We start from the raw sequence: 13,072 nt of genomic DNA on the forward strand, positions 1-13,072 counted from the left end.
TTTCGTCTCCACCTGACGATAACAAACACGGTGACAGATGAAAGGAGGGCCGGCTCAGTCCTAGGGACTCCTCTAGACCCAGTGCAGGCGGTGGGAGAAAGGAGGATGCTGAACAAGCTAGCATCCATGCTGGAGAACGACTCCCACCCCATGCGTGAGACTCTGGCAGCACTGGGCAGTTCCTTTAGTGACCGGCTCCTTCACCCCAAGTGTGTGAAGGAGCGCTATCGCAGGTCCTTCCTTCCTGCTGCTGTGAGACTGTACAACCAGCACTGCTCCCAGTAGACCACATACAATACAATATACACTTACATTCAGAATGCGAACATTTTTCATTGTGCAATATGCTAAGTGCAATACAGATCTTATGCAACTCTTATTTTATTTAATTCTTATCCTTATTTTGTTGTAAATAGTCTAGAGATTTAGCTTTCATTTTTATTATTTATAATGTTGATAAGGTTTATACTGTTTCCCGTTTCTACTACTGAGTGCCTTACTCCTGTTACTCTGCTGCTGCTGTAATACTGTGAATTTCCCCGCTGTGGGACTAATAAAGGATTATCTTATCTTATCTTAAATTATTGGCTGCGTCTCAAACCACATGCACCACATTAAATACTATGGCAAATTTCTACACCAAGGGTACCATTGCTATTTTGAATTATAGTATTTATTACTGTAGTATAAGAATGGATCAATCAATGCTAAGTCTGTTCAGAGGTTTGTGGGGGTTGGGTGGGTGATGGCGAAGTGGGATGGCCCTCATTAGATGGGTCATGTCCTGCTCCACCTGGAGACTTCACTCTTCATCTAAAGTTTTCTGTTTATTTCCAGGAAAAAAAAAATCCATGTGCTCTCAAGACTTTGGGAAAGCAGCTCGATTCATAACAATAAACATCTTTTATTTGCACCGTTTCTTTTTTTTTCGCGCTTCATAACAGGACGGTGGACAGTTGAGTCTTTGTATAAGCTGCCTGTTTCTGCTGATCTGTGTCCTGTAATGTTGAGGTTTTGGAGATCAGCCGTGTTTGTGCTGATAGCCCCAGGCTGTCAGTAAGCCACCTGGAGTCAGGACTTGGCTTGCTCCGGGGCTATTTATAGAGAAGGGTGACAGGGTTAGACTGGTGATGGGGACTTCTGGACACAGGCCACAGGAGGGGAATGCTAAGGAGGCGGCTACAGTCTCAGATGGAATTCATACACACTCACTTCTGTATTCCTGCTTTTGTGCGGTATTTCCATGTCCTTGCTACACTTTGTACACTACTAACCTTAAAGAGCTCATATCCATAATCGAAATCAGGCAAGCAAGCCAGATGTAATTTACATGTATCAGCCTTTAAGGCACAGTGACAAAAACAGCCTGGGATAAACAGAAGTTGGAAAATGGTCATGTGAAAATGAATTAGGGCTGTTTTTTGGTGCATAAAACCACATAAACAACAGGGAGAAAATAAACAAAAACATAAGAAAAATGGATCTGGGCCCTCAGGAACCAAAAGTCTGGGTCTTTGACTTTTTCTAATCGAACATATAAAAGCTGCATTAAAAATGTCTGAACAACATTTTTTTTCATGTTTTCTAGACTAAAGATATGAACCCGCATACACCTTCAGTATGACACAGTACTCGAGTACAACATATCCGACTAATAAATAAGGCTGTCACAGCAAATATGACCACACTGACATAATTCAAAAGTCAAAACAACGTATTAACATGGTGGTGTCATCACCACCGGACCAGCACTTATGATCTGGCCAGAGGGAAGGCTACTGGTCATCATCACTCTAGGATGAGTTGTCATGAATACATTTTGGTCCAAGGCCCCCGGCTTGTGTGGGCAGCGAGGTGGAAATGACAGGAAAAAGAATTCAGCTTTTCTGATGGAATTCAAGGCGTGAACAGCAGGAACATGTGGGAAGAAACTGAAAGATTCATCTATGTACATCTATCTTCATACACCATGATTTTCAGTCTGTGTGCTCAGGCTTAATTAAAAATTATGCCCACATTTTCTTCTGTGTTGCAGTTGGCTGCCTGGGAAATGTACACTCTTGAAAACAAGGATGGAGAAACTGTGCCAAAAAGAACCAACGTTTGGTTTTATACATTTACAAATACACAAAAATACTTAAGCAAAGTTAAAAATGTTCTTAGAGGGTGTAATGCACAGACATTTTCAATAAAAAATCCCTAACTGGCACCTCCAAAAACCTAAACCAGAGGGTTCCTCATATTTAGATAGCTCTTTCATACTTTGTTCTGAAACCAAACCTTCAGCCGAACTGTAAAGGCAACAGAGGAACAGCATAAGCAGACTAAGTAGTGACCAAAGCTCAAGGGCAAAAAACCCCAAGATAATCAATGCTAGCTGTTAGCTAGATACCAAAATAACAAAAAAAACTACAATACACATAACATTAGATAGCTTGACATCTAATGTTAAATAGCAGGCTACCTAAAATATTTCAAATTTTAGCTTGCTCATTATTTACTAGCAGCTCACTAGGCTAGCCTCAAATGTTACTTTTTGGTGACAATCTGCAAAGTGCTGTCTAGCTACATCACAATATCTAAATATTACAATGATAAAACCTTTATGTCAAGGGTGTCTACATAACACATTCATAACATCTTACATAAATGCTTTGCAACATGTTCATGAATGTTTAAATCAACATTCATTAAGTATACATGTTTTATATTATATTAATATGGACTACTATGTCATTTTACTGACAGACATTTTTCTAACATTGTTTCGAAAAATGCTATTATTCTCAGTAAAACGCTTCATTTCTTGAGAGCCAAAATAAAAACGATCTTGCTTCACCCCTTTGGTCATTAAGTGCTTTGACACTTAGGCACACCACCACACTATGATTCAGAATTATTATTCCTAAGCATATTTATGAGTAATTTACTGTCCCTGTATTAAAATGACATGGAAAGCAACAAATGCTTAAGAAAAAAGCAGATAATTAAAAGAAACTGAAAATATAGGTAAAACATGCAAAATGACCAAAGAGATGAAATGAAGCCATTTTGACTTTGACTGTGAAGAAATCGGTAGTTTTACTGAAAATTATATACTTTTTCAAAAAAAAAAAAAAAAAGAAATGACATAATAGCCTGTATCAAGTAAAACATACTAAGTATAAAGTAAGTATACTTTATGAATACTGATATAAACATTCATAAACTCATATGTAAGACGATATGAATGCGATATGTAGACGCCCTTCGAGGAAAGTGTTACTGGGTTTTTCCCTCAGTTTAGATACAATGACAAAAGATTTGCAAAAACTGGTGCAGTCACTGCAAACTGCAAGTGAAGTGGGAACACAAACTAAAGCAGCGTGATACGTGAAGAATATATGGGGACAAACAATCCTATCTGCTCTCAATATATGTCAGTTAAGCTATGAATCTGCAATTAGACCTAATGCTTCATTTTAAACAGCCGGATGTAAACCAGCCAATTTAGTTGCCTCCTCCTGATTTTATTGTGTGAGACGAATAACAGTTGGTTTCGAATGTTGGTTATGCATATTGGGCCTGTTTGGTAGAAAATGTGGGCTACTTATGTAAGTATGTTTAGCCTGTGACTTTACTAAGAGAGAGAGAGAGGTTACAGGAGTGAGCATATATCTTAAAGACAAAGCCTTATTTGATCTTGCCACATTCAGGCATGACCAAAAGAGCGGATTTTTTAACATGATGCGAAACACTGTGTGCTAGTGTGAAGAGCCTTTCACATTTAAAGAAGCACTTTTCCACCACAATAACCTTCCAGACACAAACTTCCTTTTTTCCTAGAACTATACACCCAAGCTTTATTTTTAAAAGTGTGTGATGGCCTGTGGATAGCCGTTGTGGAGTAACTGTTGCCTTTTCTCATAGCTATCCTTTCTTTTGCAGGCTGCCTGATCTCCTGCTCCATCCACACCCTCAAATACCAGCTTACAAACACATAGGAAATGATCACGGTGATAACTGTTGATGTACTGAAATCAATAAATGGACAGTGGTCACAGAGGGACAGAATCTTGTGCTCACCTTTTCCAACTGCTCTTATAATTCCAGTACAATTTACAGCTCTAGAGCCCTGTAGAACCATGCTAGGTTCATATCTGATCTTAACGTGTTGTGCACTGTTGGACTACATTGCATTACTGGGGAAAATATCTATAGCTGATAAGCAGATAAGGTATAAGAGAGATATGGTATTAGAGTGAAAGCATACTAAGTGATCAATATGTGCAAATAAATAATGTCCAATGTGATTTGTTGAAAGTTACTTGTGGTGTTCCACAAGGTTCAGTGCTAGGCTGTAAATTCTTTATACTATGTATAACGTATTATTTGGTGAAAATACCAATTAACATTGCTCTGGGAAAAGTTTGGAATGGTTTCTACATACAGTGGACAGAGAAATGAATGTCTTAAAGAAATTAGTTGATATTATTATTGTATTTGTGTAAAACAAGGTTTATAACATTTGGTAATCAGCAAATCAAAAATCAATTATCTTATTATATATTATTATATTAAATCTGAGCTAGATTTATGATCAGTAATGCTGACGTAGAAAGAGTGTGTATAAAAAAAAAAGCAAAAAAGGAAACATTAAAAAAGACGAAAAAAATGTGGGGTGTGATAATTGATCATAAATCACATTGGAAACCACACATAAATGATAATGTGAGACTATGAAAGACTAAAACCACTGCGATGTCATATAATATGTATGCTGTATTGTTCACTCATAGCTCCATACATGATCTACTGTGTAGAGGTGTAGGGAAACGCATACAAAACCAACAAAAATCCAATTAATCCAACATTAATCCGATTTTCATGCTACAGGAGAAAGCTACAAGAATTGTAAATCGACTGAATTATAACACCAAACAATTGCAAGTTGACTTTAAAACTGCACAGAAAAATGTGCAAAGCAAAAAAATCACCACCACCACCACCACTACTACTACTACTGCTACTGCTACTACTACTACTACTAGTATTTAACTGATATTTTTTATTATTTATGAAATTTTAGTTAACTACTAGTTTAGTTAACTACTGTGTATACAGTCTTACCATCTGCAGCTTTAATCTCAATTCCTTCTTGCTAAGACCATAACAGAGATCTGAGGAGTTAACCAAGTGCTCCTTGAGCTTTTGTGAAAACTCAGAAGTTGGATGACTATTCTGTTGGCAGTTTAATGGAACCTTCTGTAATAAGTGCTTTTTATTGCAATCTTCCTTAATTATCTACTGTAGCCTTGAACTCCATAAACATACTGCACATAAAAAAATAACAAATTAGTCACAGTTAGCAAGATGGTAATGCAATATAATTGCCGAATGGTTCTAAAAGAACATATTACATTAGTGCAAAGGGATCTAGCAGAGTTCCCCCCACAAGCCGTGTTCACTCCTCTTCATTTGTGATTAAATGTAAAGCTCAAATCCTGATCATTAAAACCAAAAACATAAATCATTCTGATCGAATAAAGCAAAACATACTGAACACTCAAGTGCAATTGCTGTTACAACAGACCTCATCCCTGTCAGCAGTGACAAATAGGTGTACATTGATTTTGACATTTGAGTCACGTAGGCTCTTATCGAAATAATACAAGGTTGGAATAAAGCTGGGGGGAATAAGATAAGGAACACAAGGACATACATGATTAAAGGTAGGGAAAAAGAGAGAAATCAATATTATTCCTTGCTTCCTTCCTGGCTAGTAGAGGACCAAACTGTGCGTGCAATGTGGATTACAAAACACAAGGAACACAACAATTAAACAAAGGAAAATGCACCAATTATTGTCTTATAACCACCAAAATAAACCTAGATGGCTTTCTACCTGAGGACTTAATCATTGTAATCAACCCAGAAACGTCCAAAAGACACAATTACGTGGTCAAACAGTGGCCATCGTTTAGCTTTCATTACTGGAACATAATGATTATTCATCAACCAAACAGAATTGAACATTACAGACTGGGATACAACTAAACCGCCACCTTGACTGTGGCATGAGCGAATTAAAATGAGTATTTAGGTGTTATTTGCAGAATAACTGAAATAGAGGTTTCTTTAAAAAGACCATTACACACTTCATTAGATGAGAATGACAATAAGGCACTTAACAAAATGGTTAAACGCGGCCACTTCTTACAGCTTTCTTCCTATATTCTTTATACCTGTCCTGCTTTGGGTGCAGTCACCAACCCTATATGTTTTACAGTTGTATTTGAACACACTGGTCAAATAAAACATAAGCTGTGCCATCATTTTTGCCCATGCTACATTTTATGCTTTATGCTTTTCCCCATTATGTTGAATTCAGCAAATAAACAGTAATTGTGGGAAAAAAAAGAATTTCCAAAAATGATTAAAAGGGGACTATTGGCAACCTCAGATCTGGAAAAAATCCACATGTGTTTCTGTCCATCCTTCTGCTGTGAGAAGACAACTCAATGCTATGGGTCTGAAAGGAAGTGTAGATGTCAAGAAACCCAGACCTGTATGTGTTTGGATTACTTGGATCGTGAGAAGCAGAAAATGCAACCAACGCCTAAGACTGAACTGTGGAGGTGTGGAGAAATACCCCTGCACAACACCTAAAAAGAAAGGAATCTGTAATAAAAGGCAGAGTGGACAGACTAAATACTAAAAAGTTGATATTCTATTTAGTTGTTGAATCTTTCGTGTAATTTGCAGTTAAATGTATTTTCCTGCTGAAAAATGAATAACTTGTATTTAGTGGCTTTACCTGGAAATGAATTGCTATGTGAACACTTCATGATGAATGGCTCAATAGGAATGGTAAAAATGACTTGGAAGAAAATTTTGTTACATAAATGTACATTAAAGTTCATGTTCTTTCCCTCCCCGTATACAGTTACCATTTCAGAGATTTCTACAGAGACAACATGCACCTATTTATTTTGTATGCATCTGTATACGAAACAGTAAACAGTCATCTGTTTGAAGGAGCAATGATGGCCCAGAGGCCTTTAAAATGCAATCGTCTCTCCTCACCGTGCCTAACTAGCACATGCAACCTGAGGGGCCGATCGCTACCGTTACATCATCGCCAAGTGACAGGTCTAATCCATGTGCAGTCATTTTATTCCCCTCTCGACATTGGATGATGGGGCCCTAGGTCAGCGTTCTGCATGAAAGCCACATCCCATCACTGGTGTCCACAGATGGCTTTGCATGATGGTAAATTAATTAGACTCCCTGCATCAAAGATCGCCAACTATGATCAATGTTTAACAGGCACTCTTCAGAGCCAGTGCCTTCTGAGTTAATTAGTGCATGACTGTGTGTGTTAGACTGCAATTCTATGTGTGTTTGAGTGTGTGAGGTGGGGATGATGATGTTGAGGTAATCAGTGATACCAAGCTGAACTACACAGGCTGGAGGTTTTCTCATTAGAAGTTGTGTTGAAATGATTTAAGCTTTTAGATTATCTAGTAAAAGAATCTGCATGGTTTGAAAACCTACTTGAGGCCTAGAGAATCTCCATTTATTTGTGTGGCCTCTACATCCAGAATCATGACTAAAGAACCAGCATGTGATCACTGAAACATGAGAACTACGTCACGATAATAGGTTACTATTTAGGACTAAAGCCTTGCCCTTGGACCATAATACATAGTAATTATATGAAATATATATAGCATTTTGTTTGGAGTGTGCCTCTGAAAAACCTCCATTTGGCCCTAACAGTTCGCCCTACCCCTCTATCTCAACAAAAGAGTACAGGTTAAGTGGTAGGGGCAAGGGGTGAAATGGGATTGGGCGTAACTCAGGAGACATTTAAATTCACTGGTTGCTTTGTGTAGGCGCTAAAATGGCTATATTTGCTTTGTAGATACTGTGACCCCTGGTTCCCATCACCACCACAGGAAAGCAATCAGTTACGTTTCTGTACAGTAAAACACATCAAACCACTCTTTAATGGCTTTGTTTACATCTAAATGATTCCCAACTGCTCTTTAACCCTCAGTCACAGTTATCACCAACAATAACAAAAGCATATTCAAGTATTATACAATTGTTTCTCTTGTTGCTAATTCAACTGACATTCTATAGATTCTGATATTTCAATACCAACTGTCTGTTTGTAGAAGAGGAGATATTTTACTATGATTTGACTTTGATGAAAAGTTATTGTAGTGTCAACAGCCTGTTTTACAGAAGCAAAAACCATCTGTTAGTCTTAAAATAACAATAATCTAGACTTCTAAGAGATACAGTACTGACTAGTATCTTTTGCGAACTGATTCTTTCTGGGCCATTTAAGCTCTGGTAGCCAGGGCGTTTTATGTTTCTCACAGTGAATTGGCTAAATAAGTCGTTGCTGAAGTGAATCATCATTGATTTTGTTCCTAACTGATCTCATGACAGCCAGTTTTACTCCCAGAGTTCATTATTATCTCCAGTTGTCTCAAGGCATGTCTGTTTTATTGACACAAGTAGTGTAAGTCTGTGCTCATAAATTGGGTTCTCTCAGAGTTAGAGACCAACTCAGCCCTACTTTGTAGAGAATTCTGGAAGATTAGCTTTGAAATGGATGAAAGTGCTAGAGACTGTAGGAAAATTGAATGGCTTTGGATGGGTAACAATATAGATGAGCTTGCTCCCCCTTTCCAACAAATAGGTCAAATCTAAACATCTGTCTAAAGTGGATAATTACTTTTTTAATAAACATGGTTCCAGCATATATGATTCAAGCCCTTACCAAGCCAAAAAGTTTTATTACACACTTTTATAACCTAAGGAAAGCTTCATTAGTTTGCACTGAAGTCACTGTAGTTAATGAATAATAAACCTTGTGATGTAATAAGCCTGGAATGTTGAGGGGTTAATCTGGAAAGCTTTCATGAGTTTGAGACTGTTTGATTTTCTATGTTTTTCCTTGAACTGTAAGTTGTGAATCAACTGTGATCCAGTGTTCTGCAGTCAATCTTGTTATTTTGCATGATTTTACAATATGCAAGTCATATGCAAGAGCTTGGGCACTCCTGGACAAATAACACGGTTTATTGATTTCCGGCACATTTTTTAATGCACAATTACCGTTTGTTTGCTAAATTTGACATTTTGGAAAAAAATAAAACATAAAACATAGCCTGTGCAAAAGTTATGGCACTTGTGAACACTACAATATGCAGAGAAACACTACTTTTGCATACGATGGTGTAGAACAGACTGACACTAACTGAGCACTATAAAAGAAAATGATAGGCTTCAAATACCTTCTATTTGATACTACTGTTATCTACTGATCATGTGATTACCAGGACAGTCTTCAGACTGGACAGGTGATTAAATAGAAGGGTGACAGAACATGAACATGTCCTTTTGATTAAATCCTATGCATGCTATGTGTAAGGAGACATATGTGTGGACAGCTGTATAGGATGAGGCTGGGCTGGCTGCGTCTGATTGACAGATCAGCCTCTGGAGCGTTTCAGCACTTCCTGTCAGACTGTCAGAGCACATCGGGCAGAATCGGACTACAAAGAGCTCCCCGTTCAGAGTATCTCCATCTTCCTAGCAGGCAGGAGCTCGTGGCAAAAACGCAGTAATTCAGTGACAGCAGTGGAGGCTGTCCACTAATGAAGCTTCACTTTGGTTTAGCAGGTGACCTTCAGGCCTCCACCCTCTCCTCCCTCCACACTGGCCAATCAGTCAGCAGCAAAAAAGTTTAGTCAAGGTGCTGCCTTCAAAGTACGCAAACTGCAAAGTAACGCTTGCTCTTTATGGAACTGTCATGCCAAAATCAGCACAACATTTCAGCCAACTTGGCCTTGGAATTGCAAATGGGATAACTGATTTTTGTATGTCTATACATTATAGTTGTTACAAAGAGCACTGCACTCTATTCTCTCATCCTTATTGTGCATTTGGACAGCCTTTCTAAGTCTCTGAGTTTACTGCAAAAAAGTTGCATTTGAATGGCTAACAAAACCATAAATACAAGTTACATTATTGGAGTTTGAATGTTGTGACCAGACAGATTATTCTCTTAAACCAAATCACAGTAGACTAAGTCTTTTGAAATTGCTGATTTTCTAAGTGAAAATGAGGTGATATATCCTCTAGAGAGACAACACTTCTACACATTTTTATGTAAACAGGGTTTATTTGCTGAATTTAACATACTGAAAAAAACACACATAAAATATGGCCTGTGCAAAACTTATGGCACCTTTGTGCACTACAATATATTTGTCTGTGTTTATGCTTTTTCCAGTAAATAAATTAACAGATGAAACACCAGATGTAATAAAATATCTTCAAGATTACAGAAGTCCAGCGCTGGATGTCTGACAACCTTCACAGACTTTTTCTGTGTTGATTTTGCCTTGTTTGATTGTTTGTGCTTGGATTAAAACTCTCTTTGCTCTTAGATCCGTCCTGTCTCGACCAGTCATTACAGCAGCCTATCAACTAATTGTTAACTTTTAGTAAACTGAAATGATGTAGAGATCTGAGAAATGTAGGAATTTTAGCTGAAACACACTAAAGGCTGAGGTGGGTTTTTGTAGCCCATCAAATGGCTGAACAGGAACCTTTTGAAACTATATAAAATGAGTCTCATTTTGCTGGGGTTTAGGCTTAGCGCAGTTCTGTAGAGGACGAGGAAAGTGCTGCTCGGTGCTGAAAGCTGTTCTGAGACCTGTAGCTGATTTAACGGACCACTGGGCTGTCAAACTGACGGAGAAGAAAATCTGAACGCAGGAGATGAAGTGGTGCAGAGGTAAAGTAATTTGGGAGAGCAATCTAAGCCATGGCAAACATTTCCCTGAACACCAAGGCATCGTGTTATAGGAGTTACATCAGGCCGTAAAATTTGAATGCTGGGCTAAGGATGGAAATTCCTGTTGGTGCCATTCTTTTGCTGGCTTGACTGAAGAGGACGAGAGACACAGAACAGAAGGAGGGGAAAGAGACAGACCAGAGGAGCTTTTTGAATGCTCACCCAGTTGTTGCTTGATGATGAATGGGAGCATTTAGTAATTTCCTCTCATAGGGTGCGTGTGTGAGTGTGAGACAGTGTGTGTCAGCTTTAATTTTTCTTCCTTCGCGACCCCACTAAGCTCCACAGCTGGGCTCTCTGACAGCAGATTATTTGTGGAAATCCAATAAATAAATAAGAGTCAGCGATGCCGCTGCTCTTCATTTGCTCCCGCAGCCCCCCTCCTGATCCCCCCTCTATTTCCGAAAGGTCTAATGCTGCTCCTCCTGCACAGGAGCACAACAAGAAATGAAATGCCACAGCATTAGCCCAATATTGGCTACTTATTGCCTGACCGCTCCAGGCATAATTATATCGACCTGAGTGACACCTGAGCGATCGTGTTTTATGGTTGCTATTCTCCACGTTTGGGAAATGCTTTGCTGACAGATGGTCAGCTGATGCGAGGAAGGGCAAAGTGCGAGACAGAAAAAAACTGAATTTCCAGGACTTTCTATTATTAATAAGCACCACAGAAAACACAGTCGAAGGCCAAAGTACCAGAGAAACAACATAAAGAATGAACCCATCAGCTGACACAGAGGCTTAAACCCTGTAAAATACATCACCATAGACCAGATCAGCGGTGTCCAGCTCCTCATACAACAAACCAAATGATTAAAAACTCTTCCAGAGTTTACCATCCCATCTAAACCACACTGCTGGGCCTCTCAAGCCTTAAAGTTGAGGTCAGTTCTTGCTTTGTTTTTGTGTATAACCTTATCTGATATCTGCTGGTATCCAATGTTTCTCATTTACATATCTGCAAATGTCAATACATAAATATTTATAAAATGTACAAATATAAATGAAATCTCCTAGATTAGCATTATGAAGAAATTTATTTTTTAAACATTTATTTCTGTAATTTGGGGTATAAAGAAAGAGAGAAAACGACTTCAAAAGGACCAGATGGGTCCATCAGAAGGTGATCTGTGATTGATCAGAAGCTCGGCCCTGGTTCTTGTTTTTGAGCCACAGTCCTGAAGGTAGTCTGCGTGCAGCATAAGTTGCCATGGTGATATAGTCCAGGAAGAAGTAATCCACCATTATGAGACAGAAAATTCAGCGATGGACTGAACTATGCTTAGAATTCATTGGCCAAGTGAGAAATCCTACTTCATGAGACAGATTTTAGGATTAGGGCTCGAAACCCCTGGACCAGCATTACTTGTCACGACCGGGCTGGGAGAAGACAAGCGCAGATAGTTAAATGAGGCTTTATTTAAAGGGGCAAATCCAAAAGAGTAGTCAAAAATGGGCCAGGGTCTCAAAGTTAGGAAAATAAGCAAAATACAGAACATACCAGAGTGGTTAAACGCTCCAGGGTTGTAAGCATGGCAGATCAATATCAGAGGCAAGGCAAAAATCATACACAGAGAAACAGGCGAAGAGTTCGTACACAGAGAATAAACAATCATAACACGAACGCTTTGTAGGGATGGGACGGAACCGCAAACAATACTCGGCGAGTACAACAGGGAACAAAGGGGTATATATACTAGTGGAACCAGGTGAAGGCAATCTAGAACTCAGGTGACTGAAATCTGGTTAGAGTCATGCAATCCGTGGGATGTGTGATGCAACAGTCCAGGGCATTATGGGAGTTGGAGTCCGTGGGTAAGTTTTCACTGATAGAGACAGCTGCAGGCAGGACAGGAGCGTCAGAAACGACTGGTGTGACATTACTACTGTCTGGGCAAAGCATGAGACATCACCTCACTGTTAGATACTCTACAAAGCAGTGACAGTTCCTAACCAACTAGCGAAAGTAAGAGTGCGAGTTAGAGTAGAGCACCATGGGGTTGTGGAGGCCATTCACTGTCCCTGTCCAGCTGGGCTGAACAAAGGCCTGCAGCAGGACTGACCTTTGCCTAGCAGGAGCAGGGCTTGTGTCTTTATTACGAGGCTTTACATCATTCTCAGGAGCAGCTGACTGCCGCTGGCCCACACAAAGCACTGTAGCAGCAGCACTATCTGTTGCTATTAGAATCTGATCTCAGATCAGTCTGA

At 39.1% G+C, this 13,072-nt stretch overlaps 1 protein-coding gene across 4 annotated transcripts in view; it reads right to left on the reverse strand.

The window, feature by feature from the left end:
* The window catches only part of slc12a5a (solute carrier family 12 member 5a), a 226,528-nt gene that overhangs the window by 65,788 nt on the left and 147,668 nt on the right, over nucleotides 1-13,072 (reverse strand). The window lies entirely within an intron of this gene.

The sequence above is a fragment of the Pygocentrus nattereri genome, chromosome 26 (genome assembly GCF_015220715.1).
Source record: "Pygocentrus nattereri isolate fPygNat1 chromosome 26, fPygNat1.pri, whole genome shotgun sequence".
Classification (NCBI taxonomy): domain Eukaryota; kingdom Metazoa; phylum Chordata; class Actinopteri; order Characiformes; family Serrasalmidae; genus Pygocentrus; species Pygocentrus nattereri.